This window comes from Zea mays, chromosome 7, assembly GCF_902167145.1.
Source record: "Zea mays cultivar B73 chromosome 7, Zm-B73-REFERENCE-NAM-5.0, whole genome shotgun sequence".
NCBI classification, from domain to species: Eukaryota; Viridiplantae; Streptophyta; class Magnoliopsida; order Poales; family Poaceae; genus Zea; species Zea mays.
Genome location: NC_050102.1, coordinates 30,044,501 through 30,060,235, shown reverse-complemented (window position 1 = coordinate 30,060,235; position 15,735 = coordinate 30,044,501).

The window sequence follows — 15,735 nt, the reverse complement described above, 5'->3', positions numbered from 1 at the left end:
AGGCGGTGTGCCTATCCATTCCGTTGGCAGGCGGTACGCCTGCATTGCGGCATACACTGTGCTCATCTTCACTTGTACGTTACCAGTGAAGCTTCCGCCGCACGCCGATACTACTGTCGGCGTTTCAGACCCTGGGGGACCCTCAACCGAGCTGACCAGTGAATTCATCGCTGCGTGCCCCTGCCTAGATGGGTTGGCGCAAGATGGAACACAAGGGGGGAATGTGGCTTGTATTATCTCGCATCGGGGGTGCTCGTAGTAGGGGTTACAAGCGTCGCGAGAGAGAGAGAGATAGCCTGTTCGTTTGCTCGTCCCCACGCGCCCCTCCCCAGCAGGAAGGCCCTGGACCTCCCTTTTATAGATGCAAGGAGAGGGTCCAGATGTACAATGGGGGGTGTAGCTATGCGCTAACATGTCTGGCAGAGAAGTGCGTGAGCCCTGTGTACAGGCCAACGTGGCTGTCAGAGAAGTGCCTGAGCCCTGTAGAAGCACAGTTGGCGGTGCGGCTGTGATCCTGCTGACGTCTCCTTGCTTCTGTAGGGGGCTGAGAACCACCGACGTCATGGACACACGCGGGGAACCATCATTACCTGTTACCGGGACGAGCCATATGGGACGCCGATCTTGTTCCCTCGTAGCCTGAGCTAGCTAGGGGTAGGGTAATGATGTATCCCCTGTGGCGCGATCGGTCCGAGCCCAAGGTCGGGCGAGGCGGAGACTTCTCCCGAGGCCGAGGCCGGGGTCAGGCGAGGATGCTATTCCTCCCGAGGCCGAGGCTGAGGCCGAGTCCTAGAGTCGGGCGAGGCGGAGACCTCCTCCCGAGGCCGAGGCCTAAGGTCGGGCGAGGCAGAGCTTCCTGTTGCGCCCGAGGCTGAACTTGGCTGTTGTCAGCCTTACCCGGGTGGTTGGCACAACAGTCGGAGCGGGGTGAGCGGCGCTGTTTTCCTGTCAGATCGGTCAGTGAAGGGGCGAAGTGACTGCGGTCACTTCGACCTTGCCGACTACGGCACGCGTGTCAGGATAAGGTGCCAGGCGATCTTTGCATTGAATGCGCCTGCGATATGGTCGGCTGGTAAGGCGATTTGGCCAAGGTTGCTTCACGACGAAGCCTGCCCGAGCTGGGCTTCGGGCGAGCTGAGGGTGCGCCCACTACCTGAGGAGGCCCTCGGGCGAGGCGTGAATTCATCCGGGACTACTGTTCCCGCCCGAGGCTGGGCTTGGGCGAGGCGAGGTTGCGTCCCTTGGTAGACGAGGCCTTGTCCTGAACCGTGCCCATCAGTCTTTGCAGTTTGTGCCGAGGGTGCTTACCAGCCGTGTTTAGGAGTGTTGGGGGTACCCCTAATTACGGTACCCGACAGTAGCCCCTGAGCCTCGAAGGGTGTGTTGGTACTCACTTGGAGGCTTTGCCGCATTTCTTTGTGAGGGGACCGGCCTTTCTCGGTTATACTTTCTTCCGGTGGGTGCGCGCGAGCGCACCCGCCGGGTGTAGCCCCCAAGGCCTCGGAGGAGTGGTTTGACTCCTCTGAGGTCTTAATGCTTTTCGTGATGCCTCGGCCGGCCTGGTTGTTCCCTCATGCGGCTTGGCCGTAGCCCGGGTGTATGGTAAGGTTCCGAGTTTTTAGGCTGGTTTGTTGACGCTGTCAACAGTTTGGCCGTAGCCGGGTTGCGAGAGCAGCCCCCGAGCCTCTACACGGAGCGAGAGGACGATCAAGGACTGTCTCGACTATTATTATACGCCCCTTCGTCGCCTTTCCGCAAGGAGGAAGGGGGGGGGGGGGGTAGCGCCATGTTGCCCTCGGGGGGCGCCGAACATGGTGTTTCCAGTGAGTTGCTAATGGGTGATCCGAGTGGACGCCCTTGTTTCTTCCTCATTTCGAGCATTAGGACTTGCCTGTCGGCTAGCGGAACCACTTAACCGAGCGTGAGTTGCCTTGCGCGGAAGGTGACGAGTGAGGTATCCGTATCCCGGAGGCGTAGGAGTTCCTCGGCTCGGTCGGCCTTGCCTCTCAAGGCTTCTCTTGCTCAGTTTTAGAACCTTCGTCCGCTCTGCGATGAGCTGAAGCCGGAGGCAGCGATGTCGGCGTGGACAGAGGCAGAGTCGTCTCGAAAAGAGGCTTCATCGGCCCAGGAGAAGGTGGCTTCCCAGGCCGAGGAGGTGCAGCAGCGGCGGCTGGGGCTTGGCCAGGTCGTCCGCGAGCGGGACCAACCCTGGAGTCACGCTGCCGAGGCCGTGAGCTGGGCTGATGTCGTCGGGGGATAGCTGGCTGAGGCTACGGAGCGGCCAGCCGAGGCGTCCGCTCGGGCCGGAACCCTTGCGGAGAACCTGGCCGTGAGGGCCCAAGCGTGGTGCCGGCGTCCTCCTTCGAGGTGGAGATCCTTCCGCCCGTGTCGCCGTCTGAGGCCGGGCCAGATTCCGCCGAGGGTGGAAATGACGCCGAGGGTGCTGCTCCTCCCCCTGCCGATGTCTGAACCTGCAGGAACAGTTTGTCTGAAGCATGCATATGTTTTTCGCGGCCGCTGAGGCCTAAACATTTTAACGCCGGATTATAAAGCTGCGTTTTCTTTCCTCTCGTTTCGTGTGTTAGGACTTGTTTGGTAGCAGAATCCCTCGTCCGAGCGTGAGTTACTTTTCGCGGAAGGTGATGAGTGAGGTATCCGTATCCCGGAGGCGTAGGAGTCCCTCGGCTCGGTCGGCCTTGCCGCTTACGTGTACTCTCGTTGTTTTTAGGGTTCTGCTATCGAAGCAGTCGAAACGGCATGAAAGTCGTTTTGGCAGAAAAGTTTTCGAGCGTTAGGACTTGTTCGGTAGCAGAATCGCTTATCCGAGCGTGAGTTACTTTTCGCGGAAGGTGATGAGTGAGATATCCGTATCCTGGAGGCGTAGGAGTCCCTCGGCTCGGTCGGCCTTGCCGCTTACGTGTACTCTCGTCGTTTTTAGGACCCTGCTATCGAAGCAGTCGAAAAGCGCGAAAGACGTTCTGGCAAAAGACTTTTCCGAGGAAAATTTTGACGCAGAGGGGGTTCCCCCCTTCTAGCCCCCGAGGGAGGGTCGGGCTTTGCCGAGGCAAGGCTGATCCTTCATTGACGGTTAGACTTTATTTATGTATGTAAAGAAAACGAGGTATATGAACAACTTGAAACATCTTAAGGGTAGAAGCGACGTAGCTGTTGGATGTTCCAAGCATTGCGGTAGAGCTCGCCTTGATCGTTGGCTAGCTTGTATGTTCCGGGCTTCAAAATCTTGGCGATGATGAACGGCCCTTCCCAGGGAGGAGTAAGCTTGTGGTGCCCTCGGGCGTCTTGTCGGAGCCGAAGTACCAAGCCTCCCACCTGGAAGCCTCGGGGCCGAACCCTTCGGGCGTGGTAGCGTCGCAGAGACTGCTGACACCGTGCCGAGTGTAGTAAGGCCACGTCCTGAGCCTCTTCCGGCTGGTCCAATGAATCTTCTCGGCTGGTCTGGTTGCTTCGGTCATCGTACGCCTTTGTCCTCGGGGAACCGTATTCTAAGTCCGTGGGTAAGATAGCCTCGGCCCCATAGACTAGAAAGAACGGCGAGAAACCCGTGGACCGGCTCGGCGTCGTCCTCAGACTCCAGACCACCGAGGGTAGCTCTTTCATCCATCGCTTGCCAAACTTGTTGAGGTCATTGTAGATCCTCGGTTTTAGTCCCTGCAAAATCATACCGTTGGCACATTCCACCTGCCCATTCGTCATGGGGTGAGCTACGGCGGCCCAGTACACACGGATGTGGTGGCCCTCGCAGAAGTCCAGGAACTTCTTCCCAGTGAACTGTGTGCCATTGTCGGTGATGATGGAGTCCAGGACCCCAAAGCGATGGATGATGTTTGTGAAGAACGCCACTGCCTGCTTGGACCTGATGCTGTTTAAGGGTCGGACCTCGATCCACTTGGAGAATTTGTCGATGGCGACCAGCAGGTGCAAGAAGCCCCCGTGTGCCTTCTGCAAGGGACCGACGAGGTCCAGACCCCACACGGCAAACGACCAGGTGATGGGTATTGTCTGCAGGGCCTGAGCGGGCAGGTGCGCCTGTCTCGCGTAGAATTGACACCCTTGGCAGGAGCGTACAATCCTAGTGGCGTCGGCCACCACGGTTGACCAGTAGAAACCTTGTCGGAAAGCGTTTCCGACGAGGGCCCGAGGTGCTGCATGGTGACCGCAAGCCCCCGAGTGTATCTCTTGCAATAGCTCTTGTCCTTCAGCAACGGATATGCATCGTTGGAGAATGCCTGAGGGGATGTGGTGGTAGAGCTCCTTTTCATCACCCAGTAAAACGAGCTTCGACCTTGTCGAGGGGTAGCTCTCCTCGGAGGAGATATTCAAGGTACGGGGTCTGCCAGTTTTGGTTTGGCGCAACCCCATTCCGCTCTCCCTCGATGCGCAAGGCCTCACCCTCGGCGGCCGAGGGTACCTCGGGCTGGGCCGAGGTCTCATCGGGCTCGGGTGCGTCGTCAAGTTTCACGGATGGTTGATGTATGTCCCTGTAGAAGATGTTCGGGGGAACCGCCGTCTGCCCCGAGGCTATTTTATCCAGCTCATCCGCAGTCTCGTTGTACCGTCGAGCGATATGGTTGAGCTCCAGCCCGTAGAACTTGTCTTCTAGGCGCCGAACTTCGTCGCAGTAGGCCTCCATCTTCCGGCCGTGGTAGTCGGAGTTCTTCATGACTTGGTCAATGACAAGCTGCGAGTCGCCACGAGCGTCGAGGAGCCGAACCCCTAGCTCGACGGCGATGCGCAGCCCGTTAACCAAAGCCTCATACTCGGCCACGTTGTTTGATGCTAGAAAATGGAGGCGCAACACATAGCGCACATGTTTCCCGAGGGGTGAGATGAAGAGCAGGCCCGCACCTTCTCCTGTTTTCATCAGCGACCCATCAAAGTACATGGTCCAAAGTTCGGGTTGGATCGGAGCTGTTGGCAATTGGGTGTCGACCCATTCAGCCAGGAAGTCCGCCAAGGCTTGAGATTTTATGGCCTTCCGAGGAGCGAATGAAATTGTCTCGCCCATGAGTTCCACCGCCCACTTTGCTATCCTACCCGAGGCCTCTCGGCACTGGATGATCTCCCCCAGGGGGAAGGATGACACCACAGTCACCGGATGAGACTCGAAGTAGTGTCGCAATTTTTGCCACGTCAGAATTACTGCGTACAATAGCTTCTGGATTTGTGGGTAGCAGATCTTGGTCTCGAATAGCACCTCACTGATGAAGTAGACCGGCCTCTGGACGAGCAGTGCATGCCCTTCTTCTCGTCTCTCGACTACGATCGCGGCGCTGACCACCTGAGTGGTTGCGGCTACATAGATCAAGAGGGCTTCTCCCGCAGCGGGGGGCACCAAGATGGGCGCATTAGTAAGGAGTGCCTTTAAGTTTCCGAGGGCTTCCTCGGCCTCGGGGGTCCAAGTGAAGCGCTCGGCTTTCCTCAAGAGGCGGTACAAGGGTAATCCTTTCTCGCCGAGGCGCGAGATGAAGCGGCTCAGAGCCGCAAGGCATCCCATGACCCTTTATACTCCTTTCAAATCTTTGATAGGCCCCATGTTGGTGATGGCCGCGATTTTCTCCGGGTTAGCCTCTATGCCCCGCTCGGAGACGATGAACCCCAGGAGCATGCCTTGGGGGACTCCGAAGACACACTTCTCGGGATTGAGTTTCACGCCTTTCGCTCTCAGACACTTGAATGTTGTCTCAAGGTCGGAGAGGAGGTCGGAGGCTTTCCTCGTCTTGACAACGATGTCATCGACGTAAGCCTCGACCGTTCGGCCGATGTGCTCCCCGAACACGTGGTTCATGCACCTTTGGTATGTTGCACCTGCATTCCTCAAGCCAAATGGCATAGTAGTATAACAATACATGCCAAAAGGTGTGATGAAAGAAGTCGCGAGCTGGTCGGACTCTTTCATCTTGATTTGGTGATAACCTGAATAGGCGTCGAGGAATGACAGGGTTTCGCACCCAGCAGTGGAGTCCACAACTTGATCGATGTGAGGCAGAGGGTAGGGAACCTTCGGACATGCTTTGTTTAGACCAGTGTAGTCTACGCACATCCTCCATTTCCCACTTTTTTTCTTTACAAGCACAGGGTTAGCTAACCATTCGAGATGGAATACCTCTTTGATGAACCCTGCAGCCATCAGCTTGTGGATCTCCTCGCCTATGGCCCTGCGCTTTTCTTCATCAAAACGGCGCAGGTGCTGCTTCACGGGTCGGGCACTGGCTCGGACGTCCAGTGAGTGCTCGGCAACATCCCTCGGTATGTCGGGCATGTTCGAGGGACTCCACGCAAAAGTTTCGGCGTTTGCGCGGAGAAAGTCGACGAGCACTGCTTCCTATTTGGGGTCGAGCTCGGAGCCGATCCGGACTTGCTTGGAGGCGTCGTTGCTAGGGTCGAGGGCGACGGTCTTAACCGCCTCTGCCGGTTCGAAGTTGCCGGCGTGGCGCTTCGCATCAGGCACCTCCTTAGAGAGGCACTCTAGGTCGGCGATGAGGGCTTCAGACTCGGCGAGGGCCTCAGCGTACTCCACGCATTCCACATCGCATTCGTACGCGTGTCGGTACGTGGATCCGACGGTGATGACCCCGTTGGGGCCTGGCATCTTGAGCTTGAGGTACGTGTAGTTGAGGACGGCCATGAACTTGGCGTAGCACGGTCTCCCCAGCACCGCGTGGTAGGTCCCTCGGAACCCGACCACCTCGAACGTGAAGGTTTCCCTGCGGAAGTTGGAGGGAGTTCCGAAGCAGACAGGCAAATCAAGTTGCCCAAGGGGCAGGACGCGCTTACCGGGGACGATCCCGTGGAAGGGTGCCGCACCGGTCCGGATCGTGGACAGATCGATCTCCAAGAGCCCGAGGGTCTCGGCGTAGATGATGTTGTGGCTGCTACCTCCGTCCATGAAGACCTTGGTGAGCCTGGCATTGCCAATGACAGGGTCGACAACGAGCGGGTACCTTCCTGGGCTCGGTACGCAGTCGGGGTGGTGGCCTTGGTCGAAGGTGATGGGCTTGTCGGACCAGTCTAGGTAGACTGGCGCCGCCACCTTCACCGAGCAGACCTCCCGGCGCTCCTGCTTGCGGTGCCGAGTCGAGGCGTTCGCCACTTGCCCACCGTAGATCATGAAGCAGCCGTGGACCTCCGGGAACTCCTCTTCCTTGTCACCCTCCTTGTTGCCTTGGTCCTTGCCACCTCCCGCCGAGGGCCCGGCCTTATGGAAGTAGCGCCGGAGCATGACGCATTCTTCAAGGGTGTGCTTGACGGGACCCTGGTGCTAGGGGCACGACTCCTTGAGCATCTTGTCGAACAAGTTGGCCCCTCTGGGAGGCTTCCGTGGGTTCCTGTGCTCGACAGCAGCGACGAGATCCGCGTCAGCAGCGTCGCGCTTTGCTTGCGCCTTCTTCTTAGCCTTCTTTTTCGTGCCACGCTGGGCGGACGCCTCGGGGACGTCTTCCTTCGGCCTTTCCTGAGGCTGCTTGTCCTTCCGGAAGATGGCGTCGACCGCCTCCTGACCAGAGGCGAACTTGGTGGTGATGTCCATCAATTCGCTCGCCAGGGTGGGAGTCTTGCGCCCCAGTTTGCTTACCAGGTCTCGGCAGGTGGTGTCGGCGAGGAACGCCCCGATGACGTCCGAATCGGTGATGTTGGGCAGCTCGGTGCGCTGCTTTGAAAACCGTCGGATGTACTCTCGCAGGGATTCCCTTGGCTGCTGGCGGTAGCTTTGGAGATCCCAGGAGTTCCCAGGGCGCACATACGTACCTTGGAAGTTTCCCGTGAAGGCCTTGACTAGGTCGTCCCAGTTGGAGATCTGCGCGGGAGGCAGATGCTCCAGCCAGGCCCGGGCAGCGTCAGAGAGGAAGAGAGGGAGGTTGCAGATGATGAGGTTGTCGTCGTCCGTTCCTCCCAGCTGGCATGCCAGCCGGTAGTCCGCAAGCCACAACACCGGCCTTGTTTCCCCCAAGTACTTGGTGATGGTAGTCGGGGCTCGGAACCGAGCCGGGAACGGCGCCCGTCGTATGGCCCGACTGAAGGCTCACGGACCTGGTGGTTCGGGCGAGGGACTTCGATCCTCCTCACTATCGTAGCCTCCTCCACGCCTAGGGTTGTAGCCTCGGCGCACCCTCTCGTCGAGGCGGGCTCGACGGTCGCGATGGTGTTGCTTGTTGCCGAGGCGATCCAAGGCTGCAGGCATCCCGTCCTGCGTGCGCCCGGTGTGGACCGTGGCCTCCCGCATGAGTCGGGTAGTTGTTGCGCGATGCTCCGGGGGGCACCCTTGCCTTCGGGAGGCAGAGCTTTCGGCCCGTCTGACCGCGGCATCCTCCAGGAGACCCTTGAGTTCTCCCTGGATACGCCGCCCCTCGGTGGTGGACGGTTCCAACATTGCTCGGAGTAGTATTGCTACTGCAGCTAGATTCTGGCCGACCCCGCTGGAGGCCGGGGATAGCCTTGCCCTGGCATCGTCAACGATACGGCGTTGGACGTCCCGGGCCCGATGACGCGCTTCTCCAGCGAGTGCTCGGCCTGCCCACTCCTGCTCGATGTTTTGCCAGAGCTGCACAAGTCGCCCTGCTTCCTCATCGAGCTTGGCCTGCATCTCGCAGATTTGCTCGAGCTGTGTGTCCTGACCCCCCGCAGGGACTGGGACCATAGCTAGCTCCTGCGAGATGTCAACGCGAGAAGCAGGCACAGGGGGATCGTCATCCTACGGCATACCGAGGTGGTTGCCTTCGTCGCGATCCCCCAGATCGACGTGGAAACATTCGTGACTTGGGCCACAAACCTCGTCGTCAAGGCTGTGGCCATCGTCAGAGCAACCGGAAAGGCAGTAGTCACATGCGGTCATGAAGTCTCGCATGGCACTGGGATCACGGAGCCCGGAGAAATCCCAACCGGAGTCGGGGTCGTCTTCTTCCTCGGAACCCGGGGGCCCGTAGGTTGAGACGGCCGTCAGTCGGTCCCAGGATGACCACATATGGTACCCCGGAAGGTTAGGATATGCCTTTACGAAAGCGCTCACCCAAGCGGGGTCGCTTGGTGGATCGAAGTTGAATCTAAAAGGCACAGGGTGGAAAACGGATGGTACCTCTTGGTCGATGGACGGTGGGGAAGTCGCGTCAGGGACGGACTGCACCGTTATCTCAGGTACGAGGCTAACACCCAGCAAGTCCTTCGTGAGAGTGCTGGCGTCATCAGTCCTCTTGGGGTTGGCACGTTGCGAGGAAACGACATCCGTCGTTGTCTCAGGTGCGAGGACAACGCCCGACATATCCCCCGCTTGGGTGACGGCGTCGTCGACTCGCTCTGGTCCGACAGCCGACGAGGTGCCGCCTGCTGCCTGGCCACGGTTGCCCCGTCTCCTCCTCCTGCGGCGAGGAGGGTGGTGGGGCAAACCCGGATGCTGCTCTTCCGCCACGGGGGAAGACGTCGTCGAGTTTGCCGCCGCCGAGCGAGCTGACGACCGTCGTTGTTGCTGTCGCGCTGCTGGGGGAGGAGTACCATGTCGTAGCTGCCATCGAGGGACATGAACTCCAGACTCCCGAAGCGGAGCAGCGTCCCCGGCTGAAGAGGTTGATGAAGACTACCCATCTGGAACTCAACGGGAAGGTGTTCGTTAACACGCAGCATGCCCCTACCTGGCGCGCTAACTGTCGGCGTTTCGGACCCCGGGGGACCCTCAACCGAGCCGACCAGTGAATTTATCGCTGCGTGCCCCTGCCCAGATGGGTTGGCGCAAGATGGAACACAAGGGGGGAATGCGGCTTGAATTATCTCGCACCGGGGGTGCTCGTAGTAGGGATTACAAGCGTCGCGAGAGAGAGAGAGAGCCTGTTCGTTTGCTCGTCCCCTGCGCGACCCTCCCCAGCAGGAAGGCCCTGGACCTCCCTTTTATAGATGCAAGGAGAGGGTTCAGATGTACAATGGGGGTGTAGCTATGCGCTAACGTGTCTGGCAGAGAAGTGTTTGAGCCCTGTGTACAGGCCAACGTGGCTGTCGGAGAAGTGCCTGAGCCCTGTAGAAGCACAGCTGGCGGTGCGGTTGTGATCCTACTGACGTCTCCTTGCTTCCGTAGGGGGCTGAGAACCACCGACGTCATGGACGCACGCGGGGAACCATCATTACCTGTTACCGGGACGAGCCATATGGGACGCCGGTCTTGTTCCCTCGTAGCCTGAGCTAGCTAAGGGTAGGGTAATGATGTATCCCCTGTGGCGCGGTCGGTCCGAGCCCAAGGTCGGGCGAGGCGGAGACTTCTCCCGAGGCCGGGGTCGGGCGAGGACGTGATTCCTCCCGAGGCCGAGGCTGAGGCCGAGTCCTGGGGTCAGGCGAGGCGGAGACCTCCTCCCGAGGCCGAGGCCTAAGGTCGGGCGAGGCGCAGCTTCCTGTTGCGCCCGAGGCTGAACTTGGTTGTTGTCAGCCTTACCCGGGTGGTTGGCACAGCAGTCGGAGCGGGGTGAGCGGCGCTGTTTTCCTGTCAGATCGGTCAGTGAAGGGGCGAAGTGACTGCGGTCACTTCGACCTTGCCGACTGCGGCGCGCGTGTCAGGATAAGGTGCCAGGCGATCTTCACATTGAATGCGCCTGCGATATGGTTGGTTGGTAAGGCGATTTGGTCAAGGTTGCTTCACGACGAAGCCTGCCCGAGCTGGGCTTCGAGCGAGCTGAGGGTGCGCCCACTGCCTGAGGAGGCCCTCGGGCGAGGCGTGAATTCGTCCGGGACTACTGTTCCCGCCCGAGGCTGGACTCGGGCGAGGCGAGGTTGCGTCCCTTGGTAGACGAGGCCTTGTCCTGAACCGTGCCCATCAGTCTTTGCGGTTTGTGCTGAGGGTGCTTACCAGCCATGTTTAGGAGTGTTGGGGGTACCCCTAATTACGGTACCCGACAACTACGTAGGCTGCGAATATCAGGGCGCAAGGAGATTGCACTGGCGACCAGCATTAGTTGCTCCAAGTATTACATCCGTTATGTCCCTAGGCCCGCATGTCAGGGCTCAGCACCCTTGTACGTGCCCCCTTCAGCTATAAAAGGGGAGGCACGAAGCTCACAGAAAGCACACTTAGATCGAGCTTAGGCTCACAAGTTCATACAAGCTCTCAAGCTCAATACATCACACAGTGGAGTAGGGTATTACGCTCCGGCGGCCCGAACCACTCTAAACCCTTGTGTGTTCTTGTGTTCGTCCATCGCTTAGCAGACAGGCAAAACGCTTAGGCCCCTCCTCATCTTAGGATTTAGGGCAGGTGCATTCCGCCACCCGGCTGGAGATTTCCTCTCCGACAAATACTATTATGGAGAAGTTTAGATTAAAAGTATCATAATAGAGAAGAGTCTTAAAATGACCAGGTACTAGTAGCAACTCCATCCACTGACAAAAAATGTCTACTTAACCTTCACACCTTTAGAGCGTATGATCTATGTAGTATTCAAAATTTATATAATTTCACACACAAATTAATAATCATATATTATATTTGTCTTTTTTCGAATTTTAGTAGTAGCTTATTAATTATTAAAAATAAAAAATACATGAAAAGAGTTTAACCTTTTTCACTCATATTCATTTTCTCTATTAAAATAACATATATAAATATTTTTAGCATTTTCTGAACACTTTAAACGTGGACACATAATTTATATAAATATTTTTAAGGACTTTATATGGCTAAAGTCTTTAGAAAAAATTGAAAATATTTGTGTAAGTTATTTTAGCTCAGATAGATCGTTTTATTATTGTTTGCTAAGTGTTTCTAAAAATAAATATAAAATTAATTTTGGTAGTATAATAAAATCAATAAAAATTTCATGTAGTTTAGTATTAGTATTAGTTACCTCTACTAAAAGTTTTGGCGTCAGAAGATAAAAAAATAAATCTAGCACAAAAAGATTAACCTCTTTTCGTGTAGTTTTTTTATTTTTAGTAATTAAGGTGCTACTCCTAAAATTCCACAAAAAATTGAGCAAATATAATATCTAATAACCAACTTTGTGTGCAAAATCATATAAATTTTGGATACTGTTTGGTCACAGAACTGAAATAGACAAAACTGGTGCCATCATGGCAACACCACATTAGCTACCAACACACCACCAATAGAAGCTACAACTACGGTGGCAATGCCACCTTAATAAAACTACTCACTAAAACTGCTCAAGGAGTTATTTGGTTGGTTTTGTAAAGTTGAGACGGTTATAAAGGTGGGATGAAGTAGACTGGCTCTAAAGGTGAGGAGTACACCACTCTAGGCAATACTTGTTTTGTGATAAAATATCTCAAACTATGGTATTTAACTTATATATTGAAAGTCACCTAGAGGGGGTGAATAGGCGAAACCTGAAAATTATAAACTTTAAACACGCACTAAGGCCGGGGTTAGCGTTAGAATTAAATCAGAGTACGGAAGATAGTTTTCCTTGCTATGAGTTGCTCAATCAATGCGGATAACCTTTAGGAGCAAACTCAAATCAATATGAGCAAGGGAACTTTTAGAGAGAGGAAAGAGGGGAAACAAATCAAGTGAAAATCAACAAGTGAACATGGTGATTTGTTTACCGAGGTTCGGTTCTAAAGAACCTAGTCCCCGTTGATTAGGCCACAAAGGCCGGGTCTAATTCAACCATTTCCCTCTCTCAATCGGTCACACAGACCGGTCGAGGCTTCTCCTTAGTCATTTGGGTCACTAAGACCTCGCAAGGATCACCACACACTTAGGTGTCTCTTGCTAGCTTTACAAAGCACTTAGAGAAATAAGAATGAGAAGGAGAAAGCAATCCAAGCAACAAGAGCAACAAAAGAACACAAAACACTCTCTCAAGTCACTAAGCAATTGAGTTGATTTGGAGGCTTGGATGGGATTTGATCTATTGATTGTGTCTTGGAGTGTAGTCTTTTGCTCTTGTATTGAATGTTGAGTTTAGAAAACTTGGATAGCTTGAATGGAGGTGGTTGGGGGTATTTATAGCCCCAACCACTATTCTAGCTGTTGCTGTCGATGACGCACCGGATAGTCCGGTGGTGCATCGGACATGGCACTGTTCAGTGTCCGGTGCGTGCCACGTCAGCTGTTCGTTGGGGTTTGGAGCAGTTGACCGTTGAAGTCCTTTGTCTTGTAGCTACACCGGACAGTCCAGTGGCACACCGGACATGTCCGGTGCGTCCTGACATCGCTGCTCTGACTTCTGACCGCACACTGTTCACTTTTGCAGTCGACCGTTGTGCGCAGATGACCGTTGTTCCTTTGGCTCACTGGACACTCTCTGGTGCACACCGTAAAGTCTGGTGAATTATAGCGGAGCGCCTCTCAGAAAACCCGAGAGTGGCTAGTTCGTTGGTGCTTTGACCTGGGCACCGGACAGTGTCCGGTGCGCCACTGGCAGCACCAATATTAGTCATTGCTCCAAACATGTTTAAGTCCCCAACTTAATTTCTTTCTTGGTTTATGTTGAACTTATGCACCTGAGATAAATGACATCTAAGCAAACTAGTTAGTCCACGTGGTTTGTGATGGACGTCAAACACCAAAATCAATTATAGGAAATGTTCTAAGCCCATTTCTCTTTCAATCTCCCCCTTTTTGGTGATTGATGCCAATACAAACGAAAGAAAATATAAAGTGTAAAAACGTAACTAGTTTAAAATTATGATAGATGTGCATATGTTACTTAGATTTAAACCAATTGAAAGACTTTCTACATAAGTCTAAGAATAAATGTGCTTGCATTCTTCTATTTAACATTTTGGACCACAATTGCACCACTTGCTTGTTTTTGCAAATATTTTTAGAAAAGTCTTTTCAAATTCTTTTGCAAGTAGCCAAAGGTATAAGAATATGATTTCAAGAAGCATTTTCATGATTTGAAATTCCTCCCCCTGTTTCAAATGCTTTTCCTTTGATTAAATAAAAGCTCCCCTTAAAGAAGTTCTCCCCTTAGCTGTCAAGCGGGTTTTTGAAATGATTTCCTTTTTGAAACAAATACCAGTTGAAATATTTTTTAAATTTGAAAATGGTGGTGCGGTCCTTTTGCTTTGGGCCTATTACTTTCTCCCCCTTTGGCATTAATCGCCAAAACGAAGAAACTTGAAAGCCCTTAATCTTCTCCCCTTTGGTAATTAAAGGATATGAGTGAGAGGTCATACCAATTGAAATTTTTATGAGTAAGGCAAAGGATAAATGATACCGTCAGAGTTGGAGTGGAAGCCTTGCCTTTTCCGAATACTCCATTTCCCTTTCAATTTAAGACTAATCATAGGAATACACTTGAAAGCACATTAGTCTTAGCCTTGGTACAAGAAGAATAAGAAATATGCATTTGTACCACATGAAAGAAATATGATCAAAGGTATATAAATGAGCTATGTGTGCAATGTTTTAATCAAAGTTCCGAGAATCTAAGATGCTTAGCTCATTCCTAAGTTTGCTAAAAGTCTTTTCATCCAGGGGCTTGGTGAAGATATCGACTAATTGGTTGTGGGTGCTAACATAAGCAATTTCGATATCCCCTTTTGTTAGTGATCTCTCAAAAAGTGATACCAGATGTCTATGTGCTTAGTGCGGCTGTGTTCAACGGGATTATCCGCCATGTGGATTGCACTCTCATTATCACATAGGAGAGGGACTTTGCTCAACTTCTAGCCATAGTCTCTAAGGGTTTGCCTCATCCAGAGTAATTGTGCACAACAATGTCCTGCAGCAATATACTCGGCTTCAGCTGTGGATAGCGCTACTGAGTTTTGTTACTTTGAAGCCCAAGACACCAGGGATCTCCCCAAAAATTGACAAGTCCCTAATGTGCTCTTCCTATCAATTTTACATCCGGCATAATCGGCATCGGAATACCCAATTAAATCAAAGGTAGATCCCTTGGGGTACCATAGCCCAAACTTAGGAGTGTAGACTAAATATCTCATGATTCTTTTCACGTCCTTAAGGTGAACTTCCTTAGGATTTGCCTGGAACCTTGCACACATGCATACAGAAAGCATAACGTCCGATCGTGAAGCACATAAATAGAGTAAAGAACCTATCATTGACCGGTATACGTTTTGATCTACGGATTTACCTCCCGTGTCGAGGTCGAGATGCCCATTTGTTCCCATGGGTGTCTTGATGGGTTTGGCATTCTTCATTCCAAACTTCTTGAGAATATCTTGAATGTACTTAGTTTGGCTGATGAAGTTGCCCTCTTGGAGTTGCTTGATTTGAAATCCAAGGAAATATTTCAAATGCCCCATCATAGACATCTTGAATTTCTGTATCATTAACCTACTAAATTCTTCACAAGTTGACTTGTTAGTAGACCCGAATATAATACCATCAACATAAATTTGGCATATAAACAAGTCTTTAGCAATTGTTTTAGTGAAGAGAGTAGGATCAGCTTTACCAACTTTGAAGCCATTAGTGATAAGGAAGTCTCGCAGGCATTCATACCATGCTCTTGGAGCTTGCTTGAGCCCATAAAGTGCCTTTGAGAGCTTATAAACATGGTTAGGATACTCACTATCTTCAAAGCCAGGAGGTTGCTCAGCATATACCTCTTCCTTGATAGGACCATTGAGGAAGGCACTCTTCACGTCCATTTGATATAACTTAAAGCCATGGTAAGTAGCATAGGCAAGTAATATACCATTGAGAAAGGCACTCTTCACGTCCATTTGATATAACTTAATATACGGGTGCATAGGTTTCATCAAAATCCAAACCTTCGACTTGTGAATAACCTTTGGCAACAAGTC